General features: G+C 42.7%; 1 long non-coding RNA gene across 3 annotated transcripts; it reads left to right on the forward strand.

The window, feature by feature from the left end:
• The first annotated feature begins 10,125 nt into the window (after positions 1 to 10,125).
• On the forward strand, positions 10,126 to 16,716 carry LOC106038213 (uncharacterized). Of its 3 annotated transcripts, none has more exons than XR_010832872.1 (3): positions 10,126 to 10,279; positions 15,779 to 15,862; positions 16,109 to 16,716. It is a non-coding gene; the product is annotated as an uncharacterized lncRNA (long non-coding RNA). The 3 variants fall into 3 exon arrangements; XR_010832873.1 differs by having other exon boundaries at positions 10,132 to 10,307; XR_001208453.3 differs by lacking the exon at positions 10,126 to 10,279 and adding an exon at positions 15,143 to 15,611.
• The last annotated feature ends 424 nt before the right edge of the window (positions 16,717 to 17,140 follow it).

A 17,140-nucleotide genomic window follows, 5' to 3' on the forward strand; every position in this document is an offset into this window, starting at 1 on the left:
GCTAAAAAAGTATTATAAGGTAGTATTATTAGTATTATATAGGTAGCATTATTAGTATTATACGGTAGTATTATAAGGTAGTATTATAAGGATATTGCAAAAGATTGTGGATATTTCTGCCTCAAACAGCAAGGTAAGAGCAACATGGCTGAAATAAGCAGTTGTGAAGTACATGTGTCAGGAGCCACTGAGGTTGTCTGATTAGGTAGCTAATTATCTCTGTATCTCTGTTTATATTACACTGCTCTTGCTGATGCTAGCATAACCCTCACCTATTTCAGGTATCTGGCTCAGGCAATGAAAGGTGATTTATTACTAACTGAGTTTTGTATAAATCCTTCATTGCTGTTACCCCCACTGAGTGTGTAGAGGCTCCAGGTTATTTTGATCCCTTTCAAACTAGTCTGAAGATTGAAAATCATTGTGGAAATGGCCTAGTTTGCACTAATTTACAGTTTTCTTCAGGTGGGAAAAGAAGATCAAAGACATACATTTGGATGGCTTTTTTGGCACTTGTCTTTGACTGGTTTGTGCTTTGGAGGGGTAAGTTTCTAAGCTAGCCAATTTAGAAGGTACTGTGGTAATTGTTATTCATGTGATTGGTGTCTTCTGCTCTGTGCTCTGCTTGGAGCTCCAGCCTAAAGGTCAGTGGAAACTCCAACTGGAAGAAAAAGGATTACTGCTTTTATGGAGGTTTAAATGCTTGGAAGGGGGAATGTCTGAGGTATTTGTTGATGCAACATTTTATGCTGTGGAATCACACAATCTGATTCAGATTTCCAGGCTCAATCATAGCACAAGCAGCATTATGTCTTGGTGTCACAGTATGTTGCATCTCTACCCTGGCTACCTTGGCTGCCTGTTTGCTTCAGCACCTTTGCCTCCTTCAAAGTTATGTTTCAACGTTATTCTCAGTAAAATCTTCTCCATCATGAGTTCTGTATCTAGGTAATATTTGTGTGCAGCATACATTCAGCTCCAAAGTATTTGTAATGGCTACATCTCAGCTGATTTTGTTGTTGTTGTTGTTGTGGTCTTTTCTATTATCCAGTTACTATTCTGACCATGGAGCAGGTTTTTCTTTCAGTCATGGTGTCAGTAATCTATAGTAAATTCCACTGTCTTTAGTGATACCTGTAGTGTCCTGCCTTCAAGGTCATTGCAACTCAGCCTGAGGAACTTTAGGAAACCTTACCCAAGCACTGACTGATCTTTCATTTTGCTCTGGGCTCCAAAAATTTCTCTTAGTGTGTTATTCATTATTCATTCATTAGGTAATATTTGAAAATGTTTGTTTGTTTGTTTGTTTCAAATTGTGTCCATCTGCTAGGTGCAGAAGAACATAAATGCAGAAATAAGCTGTTTTATAGACTCTGTGGTCCAAATACTCAAGCTTAAAGTTGGAGCTTGAGATCTTTTATGGAGGTAATACAGCATTTTACAGCAAACCTGTAAGACAACAGCTAATAGACAGCTCCAGATAGGATTAGCCACCTGGGAGACAGCAGTATCAACAGACAGTCTAAAAGGGGCTGTAAACATTGTGTCAAGACCCAGGGCTTTATAATTTACAGAATCACAGAATCGTCTAGGTTGGAAGAGACCTCCAAGATCACCTAGTCCAACCTCTGACCTAACACTAACAAGTCCTCCACTAAACCATATCACTAAGCTCTACATCTAAACGTCTTTTAAAGACCTCCAGGGATGGCGACTCCACCACCTCCCTGGGCAGCCCATTCCAATGCCTAACAACCCTTTCAGTAAAGAAGTTCTTCCTAACATCCAACCTAAACCTCCCCTGGCGCAACTTTAGCCCATTCCCCCTCGTCCTGTCACCAGGCACATGGGAGAATAGACCAACCCCCACCTCTCTGCAGCCTCCTTTAAGGTACCTATAGAGAGCGATGAGGTCTCCCCTGAGCCTCCTCTTCTCCAGGCTAAACAACCCCAGCTCCCTCAGCCGCTCCTCGTAAGACTTGTTCTCCAGACCCCTCACCAGCTTCGTTGCCCTTCTCTGGACTCTCTCAAGCACGTCCATGTTCTTCTTGTAGCAAGGGGCCCAAAACTGAACACAGTACTCGAGGTGCGGCCTCACCAGAGCTGAGTACAGGGGGACAATCACCTCCCTAGACCTGCTGGCCACACTGCTTCTTATACAGGCCAGGATGCTGTTGGCCTTCTTGGCCACCTGAGCACACTGCAGGCTCATATTCAGCTGCCTATCAACCAGTATTCCCAGGCCCTTCTCTGCCAGGCAGCTTTCCAACCACCCATCTCCCAGCCTGTAGTGCTGCTTGTGGTTGTTACGCCCCAGATGCAGGACCCGACACTTGGCCTTGTTGAACTTCATGCAGTTGACCTCAGCCCATCGCTCCAGCCTATCCAGATCCTCCTGCGGAGCCTTCCTTCCCTCGAGCAGATCGACACACGCACCTAACTTGGTGTCATCTGCAAACTTACTGAGGGTGCACTCGATCCCCTCATCCAGGTCATCGATAAAGATATTAAAGAGGACCGGCCCCAGCACTGAGCCCTGGGGGACTCCACTAGTAACCGGCCTCCAACTGGATTTGGCTCCATTCACCACAACTCTTTGGGCCCGGCCATCCAGCCAGTTTTTAACCCAACAAAGCGTACGCCAGTCCAAGCCACGAGCAGCCAGTTTCTTGAGGAGAATGTTGTGGGAAACGGTGTCAAAAACCTTACTGAGGTCAAGGTAGATCATATCCACAGCCTTCCCCTCATCCACCAAGCACGTCACTTGGTCATAGAAAGAGATCAGGTTCGTCAAGCAGGACCTACCTTTCATAAACCCATGCTGACTGGGCCTGATCGCCTGGTTGCCCTGCGAGTGCTGCATGATGACACTCAAGATAATCTGCTCCATGAGCTTCCCTGGCACTGAGGTCAAACTGACAGGCCTATAGTTCCCCGGGTCTACCCTCCGGCCCTTCTTGTAGATGGGCGTCACGTTTGCTAGCCGCCAGTTGACTGGGACCTCCCCCGATAGCCAGGACTGCCGATAAATGATGGAAAGCGGCTTGGCCAGCTCCTCCGCCAGTTCGCTCAGTATCCTCGGGTGGATCCCATCCGGCCCCATCGACTTGCGCACATCCAAGTGTTGTAGCAGGTCACCAACCATTTCCTCATGGATAGCGAGGGCCACATCCTGCTCCCCATCCCCTTCCACCAGCTCAGGGTAGCAGGTATCCAGAGAACAACCGGTCTTGCCGCTAAAGACTGAGGCAAAGAAGGCATTGAGCACCTCAGCCTTTTCCTCATCTTTTGTAACTAAGTTTCCCCCCGCATCCAGTAAAGGATGGAGATTCTCCTTAGTCCTCCTTTTTGTGTTGATGTATTTGTAAAAATACATGATACATGATACATGATACAAATACGTGATGTATTTGTAAAAATTTTGTAAAAACGTTTTTATATGTAACGTAAAAACGTTATTTATATGTAACTGGATTTGCTGTCAAATGAGGAAGAAAGCAAGAGTGCTATTATGCAGCAGAAAATCAGGACCTCTTAAGAACTTAACATGTAAATTAGCACCATGAGTGCCTCAGTTATTATTTCTGCTGTATTTCATTTTATAGCAAGACATAAAAATACATGAGTAAAGTGAAGGGTGATAATCATAGAATCAGCACAGATAAAGCTGAAATAACATGCTGGAGTTTGTCTAACTTATCAGAGTGATTGAGACAGCAGCTTACAAACACCATCCCCCTACCTTCCTATTCCACCCCCACACCACCCCCACCAAAACATAAGGAAGAAAAAAAAAAAAGAAAAAAATCCCAAGCAATTGAATTTATAGGAGCTAAATTAGGAATAGTCACACAAGAGAAAGAGAAAGGAACAGCACAAATTAACTAAAGAGATCTGTTCCTGGGTGCTAGGAATCAGCCTGCCCAGGGATTGATGACAAATCCCTTCACTTCTCTGAGACACACTTCCATGCCTGCACGCCTTGCAAAGCACTTTGAGACTTGAAGAAAGAAAGCAGGCAGCTGCACCGAGTGGACTTTTATGGACTGCCACATTGGGTCAGGCCAATAGGTCATTTAGTCCAGTATCCTGATCCTCACTGCAGCAAAATAAGAATATAAGAAGCAAGACAAAAGTTGAGAGATTTTGCTTTGGGTATTTGCTCCTGACTCCCAGCAACTAGTGGTTTAGCGATGGGGTTTGCTACTAAATCTGTCATTTCTTAGTATTCCAAATTCAAATCTTCAGCTCATGGATATGTCTGCTTTGTAGTAATTTTTTATTACAGGTGAACAGAATTGTATAAAACATAATGCTTATTTTAATGCTTATTTTAATTTTTCTTTACAAGGCATTGCCAGTAATGCACACTTGGAAATAACTCCTAGTAAACAGAATTGTATAAAACATAATGCTTATCTTATTTTTTCTTAACAAGGCATCGCCAGTCATGCACACTTGGAAATAACTCCCAGGCAAAGCCAAAACCCGCACCGTGGTGATGTGAAAGAGAGGAGGTGATCATCTCAGTCACTTTAAACTGCTCATTAATGCAAACAAGCACTACCTCAGCCTGCTTAGCCTAACCCTTCTGGGAGGTAAATCCATCTTCCTCTGCTTACGTGAGCCCTTTCAGGGACAAATGGCCCCTTTGTGCAACCTCGCTGTTCCAGGGGCTTGTCAACTTCTTTACCTTGGGTAGCGTCTTGCTCCGTATTTACTTCCATTCACCTCAGTGGGATTACTTGGAAAGCAACCAGTGCTGATATAGACATTTTAATCTAGCCAAAACAAGAGAGTGCTGTGGAAGTCGACAGTGTGGAGAGGAAATATTAATGTTAGCAGTGTTTATTAGTTTTTTTTCCTTAAAATTAGTACATATTTCTTTAACAGATAGAAAACATTTCATATCTTGTCACCCACATTTACTTCTTTAAAGCAATTACAGTATTGTTTAGACAGGTATTTGCTTGTTTTCACTGATAATGTTAACTTGCCAGACAAGCAGAAAGTCAGATATTTACATTTTGCCAGGGGCCATTCATTTAGATCTTCTGCCAGTCATGCAGAAATAAGCTGCTAGGCATTTAAGCAAGGGAATGCAAAAGAAAACTCAAGCACTCAAAGCAGTGCTCTTCTGCTTCAGAGTCTGGATTCACTGAATGCAATGAAAGGATTTCAAAGCAGCATCCCATGAAGGAACAGAAATAAACAACAGTGCTTAGAAGACAGCACTGTCTATTCATGCATTTTGTTAGTAAAACAGATTATCCACAAATATTAGTAATCCAGAAATATATTACATATTTATTATTAATTATTCACTGTTTACAATTCAGATTTCTTTTCAATAGGTTGTTCCACATACAGGAAACTTACAGATTCAGTCTGTTGTAACTGCATCTTTTTCAGGACAGAATGAAAGCCTAAAATATACAGAAAAGAAAGTATTAGAGGGAAAAAGATAAAGCATGGAACTTGATCAGCTTTTAATTTCCCTGTACAGGTAAACCATCTTCTAGTTAAACCTGTTGAACTTGTTTCTTCCTCTTTAGAAAGTGTAAATTGGGTAAAATAATTACATATTTTTAAAAACTTTCTTCTTGAAATTTCTATTTCCTTCTTCACATAGATACACTTTTTTTTTTCTTGATATAAAGCAAACGGTGAAAAATAGGTTAAAATTTTACCATAAGTCACTACATAAAATCTGAGGTGCCTTTGTGCTTCCCCAAAGTCTGTAGTGAGTTTGCTTAGCTATTCCTCTCTGCTTTGTGAAAGAGGGCTCCTGCCTAGAAACATCAGCGCTCTTCATGCTTGTTGGCTCCAGTTACACTGGAGATAAGCTTTATCTCCAGAACTTAACAGGATGGCTGTAACAGAAAAAAACAATGCTGCCAGCCCACAGGACCTGAGCTGGGGAGACACAAAACTCCAGAACTTTTTTCCTGCTCTCCTAAAATGCTTGAAAGGTAACACAGCCCCAACCAACCCTGTCCATTTGTACACCGTCCTGCTGTACACTGCTGTTCCATTCTCCCCTGAGAGCTACCAAATGCCTCCTGGGCACTTCAGTAACACATGGGAGAGGAGCTGGCTTCTCAAAAAGACTCACTTTCTACAAGTTCAGTGAAAGAAGGCCAGGAGAGGAAACATTTTTTTTCCTGCTTTCTTGCTAATTGGCAAGTTAATAAGCTTATTTTTTTTCATAGACATTAAATAATCCATATGACAAGAGACATTTTGGAAACCAGACTTCATTACTTCTGCCACTTGTAGCATTGTTTAACATGCACAGTCGTCAGTACAAGCTGGAATGAAAGAATCAGCAGATTTTGCTACTCATGTCACCGCAGGACAGCAGTAGTGCCATCACAGAGATGGGATGGGAACGAGTAAGTGTGGGCCAGCATGCACACACAAAGCATGCCATAGAAGTAGAAACTGTGTGGTTGGGAAATACAAAGGAGACTGTGGGGAAAAAAAAAAAAAAGGTTCGTTAATTAGTCAAAAAAGTATTGCCCACACAGCTTGTTCTCTTTGTTTGTGAGCCGTGGTGGGGCTCTGATGGAACAGTACAGGCAATTGTGTGATGTCCATGCTCCACAGAAGGGTGGCTGGGGCAACAGTAAAGCAGTCTGGAGAAGAAAAACCAGAGGTAAAGCTGGTTTGTGAAGATGTATAACCAATTAGTGCACCAGCAGTGGTGGCTGGTGACCAGGTGAGTTTGAAAGAGAAGTACAAGTGCTCAGTGAGAAAAGACTCTGAAAGAGCTGGCAATAGTGGTTGTGGTGGCAGTGCTGACACGTGCAGGTATGGACCATTGTATGGCTCACGTCCTGCTGAATGCAGTGCTCCAAGACACCTTCCTCCACTCTGCTGGTTGAACCACTGCATCGTTAGCTTCTGCATGTCAAACCCATTTCCGCCCCCCCCCCCCCCCCCCTTTTTTTTTTCTCCCTCATCTGCTGGATGATAGGAATCCACTCAAACACACCTGAACAAAGCCAAAAAAGCTTCTAAGGATTGCAAAATGGTTGGCTGTGAAACAGCCACCCACGTGCTTTACGGTAATGGCCTCTGCCTTCATCACTTTTGTGTGCAAAAGGTCCAGTACCCAAGAAGCAGCACAGCACAGGCAGCTGAATAGATGAATGACTAAAGCAAGTGGGGAATTTGGGCAGATGGCAGTTACTAGATGTGCTTGGGACATGCTGGTATCAGCTTGGGTAGATTCCCATTTGCATCATTTCTACTCATTAGATCTTGAAAGGCTTTTTCTTTCCCCCCATGTATTCAAAAACAGCAGGGAGGAATGTCATGGAAAAAAAAATAAATAAATAAAGTGTCGTGCCTTTGCAAGAATATACTTGGGATGATTTAACTCACAGTGTTTCTCAGGACCAAACTAGTGTAGGTTTTGCTACCAACTACTCTCCTGCTCCCTTAAATAATCCTTGCTCTGAGGAGGTTTCTGCTCCCCCTGAGACGGAAAATTTGCTCTTTGCATTTCAATGAAAGGCATTCAGGCTCCTCTCCCCGCCCCCAGGCCATTTCCTGTTGCAAGCCCTCAGACTTTCATTTTCTTTTTGACCCAGCTACATTTGCATTTCACTGAGGCTTCTCAAGCATCTTCTTTCTCAGCATGGGAGGGAGAGGAGGCCGGGGAATACTTTGGGGGATTCTTTGGGGAAGGCACTGGGGCGCACATCTGGCTGCTGGAGCCAGGATCACATCCCTTGCAGCCCGACTCTTTTCAGTAGATCTTCTCCACGCAGCCTGCTGCACGCATGTGTGCAAGTTGTCACACAGCAAGATGTAAATCCCAATCGGCAGCCTTAGTTCTTAGTTCTTACACTTATATACCACCCTTCTGCATGCAGTGGATAAACAGATTTGCTATTCCTTGTTCAGCTCAAAGGTGTATTGGCTTCCAGAAGTAAACTAAAAAAAAAAAAAAAGCTTCTGCTCTTGGGCATAGTAGGGTTTAGAGAGTGGGGATTCTGCTGGTAGCTGGGAGGAAAAAAAAAGGATCTGGTCTGGTATAAGGGGCAGGACTTCTGCTGTTTATTGAGGGATGTACAAGGTACTGGGTATCAGGAGAACCAGAGAGGTAGCCAGCCAAGACTGGTCCTCTGGCTGTAGTAACACCATTCTGCAAAATCTGTGTCTTTCCTTGGAGCATGTGAATTCCAGTGGCTCTGCATGTCATGACGGAGACATTGGAAAATTTCTGATAGCTTGCAAATACAAGTCATTGGTGGACACAATTTTCCACTCATTAACTTCATGTTCAGTAAGTGTGCCTCTATGACAGATGTACAAACTAAATGTAAATGATGTTTTGTTATTTGAGCATTTTAATTAGAAAGTTGATTTTTCAGACATCTATACCTCACAAGGAAATACTGCTTGAGTTTTTGCATTATGTTCAAAATGAGTTCTTCTGTATCTTAATGCAACTGAAATGAAAGAGCTAATAGTGAGAGTGTTTGTTTTTTTTTTTTTTTTTTTTTTTTAATTAGTTGTTCATCTCTGTGGCTCTGTTCCCGACCAGAAAGCCAGATGGCCTGGAGAGACTGGTAAATAAAATAGTATTTTATCTTTAAATCAGCCTCAATCCTACTTTGGTTGCAAATGGCTGAATACAGTTATTTACTATCCCAAAACCATGGCTAGCTTTCTCTGTAAGAATAGGTGGCCCCTGCCCATGTTACCACCCTAGAGCTCAGTGTTCAGCTGTCAGGGGCTTGTCCTGATTTGTACAATGTTCAGAGTTGATAAGCTGACATATGAAAGTAGAATAAAATCCAAGTAGCAAGAGACAGAATTAATCCCACCACTCAGAAACATCACATCACATATGTTTCACTTTTGTAGTGATAAAGGCCTAGAAAAATAAATTTAAAGTGATTTCTGCAATGAGCCTTAGGGGCAGACTATTGCATAGTGAGATGGCTGTACTGCACAGGGATGCACAGCATATATGTAGATCGTTGACAGCCCTGGATAAAATGTCTTAATAAAAGTATTTATCAAGGTCTGGGTGGTGGGCACTGTGCTTCAAGAAAAAGCAAGTTGTTCCAGGAATGGGAGAAATACTAAGTTTCACATCTAACGCCTCTGTCATTTGTAGATTCTCTGAGGTCTAGTACAGGGTTAGCTAACCAGCCTTTCCGTCACTCGGGGAGTTGCACGGTCTTTCTCCTCTACCCAGTCCCTGTCTCATAAAACTTCTGGGAACCCCATCTCTCTGTCTGTTGCCAGGTTTTGTTGAAGCTAGTCAAGCAGTTCAGCATTTGTAGAAGGAAGAGGAAGGAGAAGATTGACAGGGTGGGAATAGACAGCATGATCCTCCTTAGCCTTCCTTTCCTGAGGAAGCAAGCTGAAAAGCCCCATCAGTGGGATTACAGTTGGACACTCCAGTTAGCATTTTAGGGTTTATTTTCGAGTACTCTGTTGTTTTTGCTATGATGCTTGTAATAACATTGTCAAACCAAACCAAACCAAACCAAAGCAACCAACCAAACAAACAAAAAACAGAACAAAAGAAATCACCCCACTGGTTTAAAACCGAAGCAATCTAAGCTTTTTATAATATGTCTGACTGCAATGTGCTGGCATTGCTAAGGGATTAGTAATTTATATTTGTCCCTTAATGATTTTATCTTTACTCCCTTTGATTTTGATGTTAGTGTGCCAATTCCAGGTAGATGGTTGACCGTGACAAGTGTAAGAATAATTGGGAGGATCAACACTATAGTGACCCAACTTGCATCACAGCATCAACAGATAATACCTTCTGAGTAACCCACTTAGCATCCTTGGGAATTATAGACTTGGCTTAAGTTAGGGGAGCTGATTGTAGACACCAGCTGAGTAACACGCTGGTTGCACTCTGTGACTGGGGGAATGAGTGAAAACCTATTTCTCTGGCAGGTGTGGGCTGAGATAATGGCAAAGCTTTAACTTTGGGCGCAGGCAGTGCTAAGGAAACTGTAGATCTAGGACGCTCATCTGTCTGCCTGTGAGGCATATGGGCTTTGGTCTGTGGGGTGATGCCACATTTGAACAGCTCCACAAACCATTGGGGCTCCCACAGGGGCCTGCCTACGCCTGTGATCTCACAAAGCGGTTTATGGGTCAGGGCCAGAACACCTCATGGTGTGAGTGGTCACACCATCAGCCATAGGACCCCTGTCTTTTGCAGAGGGGAAAGAGAATGGGGTTGAGAGCCAGCTTTCTCCAGATCGGGAGACTATAAACAAGGCAGTGCAAAGTGAGCACCAGAGATGCAATCACACATGGTACTGAACGGAAAATCCCGCAGTCAGGTGGTAGCTGTGGGGCCTATTTTCATGGTGGTGAGCACTTGCGTGGGCATTTGTGCTGGCTGGCAGGACTGACCCACTTCGGAGCCTTTGTGATCTGCCTGTGGGCTTTCCCATGCTTGTGCAACAGTGCAGAGACCCTTCTCTGAAATGGCAGAAGGATCTGGCGCTGTAAATCATGTTATTGCAGCTGGGCTGCTGTTCAGCATTCCTCATTAGACAATGTAGAAGACACTGGAGGCACCATCTGCACCCTGTTTACATTTGGGCACAGCGTCTGACTCAGTGCTTTTCATTGCTGTTGCTGTACACTCTGCGAGAAATGTCCTCTGATTTCACAGCAGAGAGGGGTTTTCATATTCTAGCCTTTTGGATTTGTGTTTCACTGAAAATGAGTTTTTTTTTGTTGTTGTTGTTAGATTTAACACTGTGAGGGAAGGGAGGAAAGAAAAAACAGAGACAGAAAGAAAACAGAAAGAGTGATTGGTTCTGTTAGTAGGTAAAATATTTTCTGTGCCTGCAGGTAGGGTGGGCTTTGCTCTATTTAGCTCAGCCGGGCTGAATTTAAGGACTCCAGCTTCCCCAGCATTACCAGGGGCAGCAGGATGTGCTGAAGGGGCGGCAGCAGGATATGCTGAAGGGGCTGCAGCATGTAAAGCACAGGATACAGGGCTCTACCTTCAAGGGGAGCCTTGTTTCCCTGGCTGCACTGCCAAATTACAGATGCTAAATAGCAGCTTCTCCTCTTACAGAGGTCCTCTCCCAAGAGGGAATTAGTTTCCACAGCTTGGAAAAAAAAAAAAAAAAAAGGCACCAAACTGCTTAATGGCCTCATTGTCCTCCTCAGGCTCTGAAAAAAGGCACTCCGTGGCTGAAAAAAGATGTGGTAGAAATCCCATAGAAAAGATTTATCTTCGGCAGCTTCCACTTGAGCTTTGTGAATGTGAGTTCTGGCTGGAAAAGTCTGCAAATCACGAGTTGGCTGAACCTTGGGCTGCTCATTCTCCCACATGTTTTCGTGCTCTGGTACTATGCTCAATCAAAGCATTGCAACGTCTTTTGTAAGATGCCTGGGAAGTTCTTCTCTCACCCTCCGATAGCTAGGATCTGGGCTAAGAAAGGGCAGCACCGTTATCTGGGAACAAAAGCAGGCTGTTCTGAGAGGCAGAAGCAGTGCTTGCATTTTGCAAGATTGTCTGAGAAATGTAATGTTTCTGTGCTGAGGTGCACACACCAGGCAAGCAAAATGGAAAAACGCAGACATCTGTTTGTAATGGAAACATTACCTCTCACAACAGAGGTGTATAAAGTTTAGAAATCCGTAACTTTTTAGGGAGAAGATTAGGGAAAGCACGACTTGTGTTTACCATGCTATTGTTATATCCTCTTTCATGTCAATAACCTGAACATTACATTGAACATGTAATTAACTGAGTGAAAGTCCAATTTTAGTGATAATTGGGATGTATACGTTAAATAGGAAAAGAGCCTCGTTTATGCTAACATGCTTCTTTTTTCTTGGTAAAGAATTAGTTTAGCACTTCAATGTGTTTCCTATTCGTGCATTATAAAGGCTGTAAGCACAGATGGTACAAAAAGGAATTGTAGGAGATCATGAATGGTTCTTATTCTTTACTGAAAACACTCAATTTACATTGTTACTTCAGGAAAGAACTGCATGTTAGAGCATGGTGCAAAGTGCTAGCATTTTTTTCCATCTGTTTTTAATCTTTTTGGAGTCTTTTAACCTTTCAGGTTCCAAAAGCAAAGACCTTTTTATTCTTTAGCCTTAAAAAAGTCTTGTATTTCTATAGCCTTCATTTAAGATTTTATTCTGTCATTGTTGTTCACACCACGTAGCACCTTACACCAAGACCTTGACAAATGACCATGGAAATCCTGTATTTTGATTTCAGTGGGTTTTGGACTATATTCTTGGAATATTTGCACACTGGGCATACAGTGCAGAATTAGGTTTCTATCACAGGAACACATTAGCATACTATTTCTATTTTCTAATTGGGAAGATTATTTATAAAAGTTAATGTGGGCAATGTGCTGTGATGTAATGGTTCAAGGACCCAAGTGGAAAGTAAACAATAAAAACAGTCCTTGCCTATAGCATAACTATTTCCACACCTCCTCCTGCTGAAGATTCTTAGCATTTGTGTTTGTAGTGTATTTTGATTCCCATTGCCATAAATTTCTAATTGTGCCATTATAAATTGGTTATCTGTATAATGACCATTTATTTTACTCTCCTTTAAAGCTATCTTCTTAGCAAATGTTCCTGAAAATTCTGCTTCTGATCATAAGTATTTGATAGAGGATGAAGTTTATTTTGGTTATAGACTACACAGAACCTTTACTCAAAGTGCAGGCAGTGAAGTGCAGACTAAGTTATTGCTCTGGTGATTTTAATAGTCAGTGTTTTTTGGTGGAACTACTAGAAATTCTCTGAACTGGGAGACAATCCACGGGAACCTCCTGCTTAAAGTCCCACAGAAGATATTAGCAACATTTGCTGACATCTATATAGTGCTGTGTCACTTTGAACAGTTTATATGCTATTAGAGAGTGATAAACATGCCCCTGTGTTTAACTTGGTGTTCCTGGAAAACTTCCTGCTTCCTTTGCAAGCTGCAAAATGTCCCAACTGTTATTGGGGATCTTTGTGCCTTAGTTAAGACTAAATGTGTTTTTAGCTTCTATGTACTAAGACAAGAAAACAGCAAGAAAGGAAATTTTAAATAGCTGGTAAAAGTTTTGGATTCCAGAGTAAGGATGCAGGTTTTTGAAGAGCACCAGGAAGTAGAGACACTTCAGTGTAACTGGTTGTTTTGTCACAGATCCTGCTTGTCTACTTGTGCTCCTGTGAGCCAGACAGCCCCCAACCCAGACCCCAGCAGCACAGCCCCCGGGTGCTGGGATTGGTTTTCTGTGGATGCTGTGGCATCACGGCTGATTTTGCCAGCCTATGGCCATCGCATTGCAATTTCAATTCCAGGGTGGGATAGCCCCGGTCAGAAATGCTTTCAGCCCACAGCCCTGTGCAGTCTCTCACTCTCTGCTCCTGGGGGGTCAGCATCTCCAGGCAGGAATCTGCATCATCTCTTGCCCCTGTGACACCCCTCCTGTCTATCCTCAATTAACAGCAAGTGTGCTGCTTTCTGGGCCAGCATCCTTAACTCTTTCTTTGGTGTGATCTACACACCTTAACAGAGGCAGGCAGAGGCAATGGCAATGAACATAAAACCACATGCCTACCTATTTTTCAGCCACCACATATGAACATATGAACTTGATTTGGAAGGAGAAGAAGCAGTAATTAAAGGGATAGATAAGAACTGTGAAGGTGAAGAGCCCCAGGTGTCCTTTATTCTGTTGGACAATATCTCCCATTACTGCAGGGAGGAAGTTTTATGTTTTGTTTGTAATTTAGGATGGGTTTTGTGTATTATTCATAAACTAGAATTTAAATCATACTGTGTGCACATGTGGCACAATGTGGATTTTAAAGAAAATAAAGAGAGTTCTATCTCATATAAGCTGTCTGATGCCACACAAAGACAATTCAATCATTGTTTGTGACCTGTATTAATGCCTGTTAACCCCAGCTCTTTTGTACAATACTGGTGGTGAAGCTCCCTTTCCTGCTTTTTGAAGCAAAACGGGTATTAACAGAGCAATAGGGAGCACACCAGAGAATGAAGCCTTTACAAAAACAGACTGCGTTTTTCTATCAATGCACCAAACAGGAATCCAATGTCTTTCTGTGTGTCCTCCTGCAAAGGTTAGAAGGAGGGGAAACAGGCTGTTTATCAAAATCTCATGTATCTGCCAACAGTGGATTGTTTTGCCCTTCAGAAGTAGATCATTAAAGCACTGCTAAACAGGGGCCTGTTTAATAACCTTAACCACCCATGAAGTATGAGAGACATTATCTTCACCAAGATGCATAAATGCACCCTTCGCACAACCTCAAACTGTCTTTGCAGGTAAGGGAGGCCTTGGAAAGACATAAACTTGCTAATGATTCCCTCCTTAAACAAAAATATGTACCAGTCGCATGGCTTTGTTTATTCAATGGTTGAATATTAGCTCAACTATAGATAGGAAGTAATCACTGTCTAGACCAGCAATCCTTGGTCCAAACTCTTGTCCTCCTTGAATCTTCCCACTACCACAATCTACCACAAAATCTGGTGAGCATTTCGCGCTACCATCTCCCTGGCTAGCATCAAGGAAAGAAACCACGGGAAGGTTTGTGGGTTGTCACCTGGAGCTGCTCCTATGTGGGGAGACTGCTGGGTGTAGGTTGGGAGAGAGATGATCTGGTACATTGAGGGGATTCTTCCAACAGAAAAAATGTACATTATTTTTTGATAGCTTATTCTGTAGGACTTCAAATCCTAGGGTCTGTAACATGGCATGGGTTGAAGAGCAGATGTCTAGTGCCTGACTAGGTTTATTTTCCACTGCTTGAAGGGTTATGCCCTTTCCCGCCTCTTCCCTTACTCCCAGTTTCCTAACAGATAAAACAGCAACAGGCTAATTTAGTTTTAAGTACATGAAGGATGATGAAAGGAGAGAGCTGAACACTCCAGAAAAGGCTTTTTTTCTTATTGCTTATTTGTCTTTAGTCACTAATTACTAACTATTTTACACTTAAGGGCTTCCCAGTCACATGGACATTTTGCATTCTTTGCATTCTTTAAAACAGTACTTTCTGCTGTCATTAGCATTTTTATTCTCCTTGAGTGTCTGCCTTCTGCATCCACATCAACAGCCTAGGTAGCTCATAGATAACTTAAAAAAAAAAAAAAAAAGCCTCTGAAAAGCCCTCCTTTGGTTTCCTTTAATACTTTCTGTTCTTCCTTAAATTGTACTGGTACTATTTTATTAAGACCTGAATTAGAAATAAAGGAGTCAGAGCAGCTCGCTAACATGACACAGCTGCTGCCATTTACTTCAAACAGACTTGGGCTGGCCTTTGGCCTCTCTCTGAGGGAAGGGGAGGAGAGGGGGTACCCCTTCTTGTCTCTTGGTTCTGTTGCTTTTATTTACTGCAGATTTACTACCACTGGCTGCCTCATTTCAATTGTGCATTCGTGGCTGTGCACACTAATCACTCTTGACTTTGCCTTTCACTTCACAGTACTCAGACAAGATGCCATAGATTACACTGACTGTTTTGGACCCTAGCAGCAGCAAATCCTTCATTCGGGGGCCACCAAGCGCTGGAGTTACACCTCCAAAACTTCAGGATAACCACATCTGGTGGGCAACAGTCTGGGCTCTCCTTAAGAACTGAAGCTGTGGCATCCATGTTTCGGGCTGCTGTGAAGCCAGAGACATGACCGACCAGTGCTAACTGAAGACCGTCATTTCCCCTGCCTGAAATGAGTACCAAATGAGTCATTCATTTAAAATTTCCTTTCTTGCAGATTTTGCTTTCATGTTGATGCCGATCTCAGAAGTATGATCAGTTCCTGTCCTGGCCTCTGTTTCACCCACAGTTAGATCACCTGGTAATATTTGTGTAATTCTCTGAAAACTATGTTCCATAATTTCTCCACTTTGTATTCCACTAGTTTTTATCTTTTAATTTTCATCATTTTTGCCCACCACTGTCCTAATGACACTCATAATTTAAAGTTTTTCAGAATAATTATAGTGTTGGGACGGAAGGAAGTGTTGTTCCCGTTACTGCTTTTGCTACTGGCAAATACTGTGACCTTGTCCTTGGAAACTTGTTTTTGTGTTTCCTCCTCCAGGTCTTGAGGGTATCATTTGCAAGGAAGTCACTCTGTAGTGCCTCTCAAAGTGAATCCAGCCTTGGCTTTCTGCCAGGGTGCTGTGAGTTTTTTTATCAGCACTTTGCAAGCAGTATCAGGAGAAGTGTCGACTGCATTTCTGCAGCTGCTGGCTGGTGTGGGGATGCCTTCATCTCCTGTCATGAACTGCTGGAGTGGGGCAGTTGCAAGCTTTGTGCTTCTGACTCAGTGAGAACTGTTTTGGATGTTGTTGAACATTGTCGCTTTTGCAGGAATTTTAGAAGCACTCAGCAAAGCATTTTTCTTTCCATAAACTACTTTAGCTCTAGCTATGAGCTATGAAATCAACTCCAGGAAAGATGTGCTTCAAGAGTTGTTATCAAAATATCAGCTCAGCAGTGTCCATGCCAGTAAAGCGAAATGAGGCAATGTATGTATAGATATATAATTCCAATGGTACTACTCAAAGTGGGTGAGCAGACATAATATAAAACTGCCTTACATTTGGAAGATGTAAAGAAGACAGAAGCATACCCTGCCAAGCACCACTTCACAGGTGTGACTACAAGGACGGACTGAGTGGCATCTTTAAGAAAAACAGATTTAGCAGGGACGTGCATGAAGTTCACACACTAAGCTGGAGGACACAGATTCCCTTATGTTGGCCCCAGCTTGTCCCACCCAAGTTATGGTTTGTTCCTTGGAAGAAGTTTCTCTCTCCATTGCCTGTGTTCCTAATAGGGCACCTCAAGTTTGGGGACAAAAATCTGTGTCTTTCTGTGCCTAACAACTACCTCTCTTCTAATCCTTGATGTACCGTGAGCTTTCTGTAATGTCCTGCTTCCAGCAAGGTGCTTTTAATTCTTCTTAGGGAGCAGTAGCCACTTTTAGCTCTTCTGAATAACTTTCTCCAGTAGTTTTTTTCTTTTTGGCTGGTTTGTGACAGTTTGTGACTCGTGAGCTATTGCTATCGAGTTTGTTATCAAAGGCTCTGTTCTCATGCTTCTAATGGTATTTGTGATGGAAAATAGA

The sequence above is a fragment of the Anser cygnoides genome, chromosome 1 (genome assembly GCF_040182565.1).
Source record: "Anser cygnoides isolate HZ-2024a breed goose chromosome 1, Taihu_goose_T2T_genome, whole genome shotgun sequence".
Classification (NCBI taxonomy): Eukaryota; Metazoa; Chordata; class Aves; order Anseriformes; family Anatidae; genus Anser; species Anser cygnoides.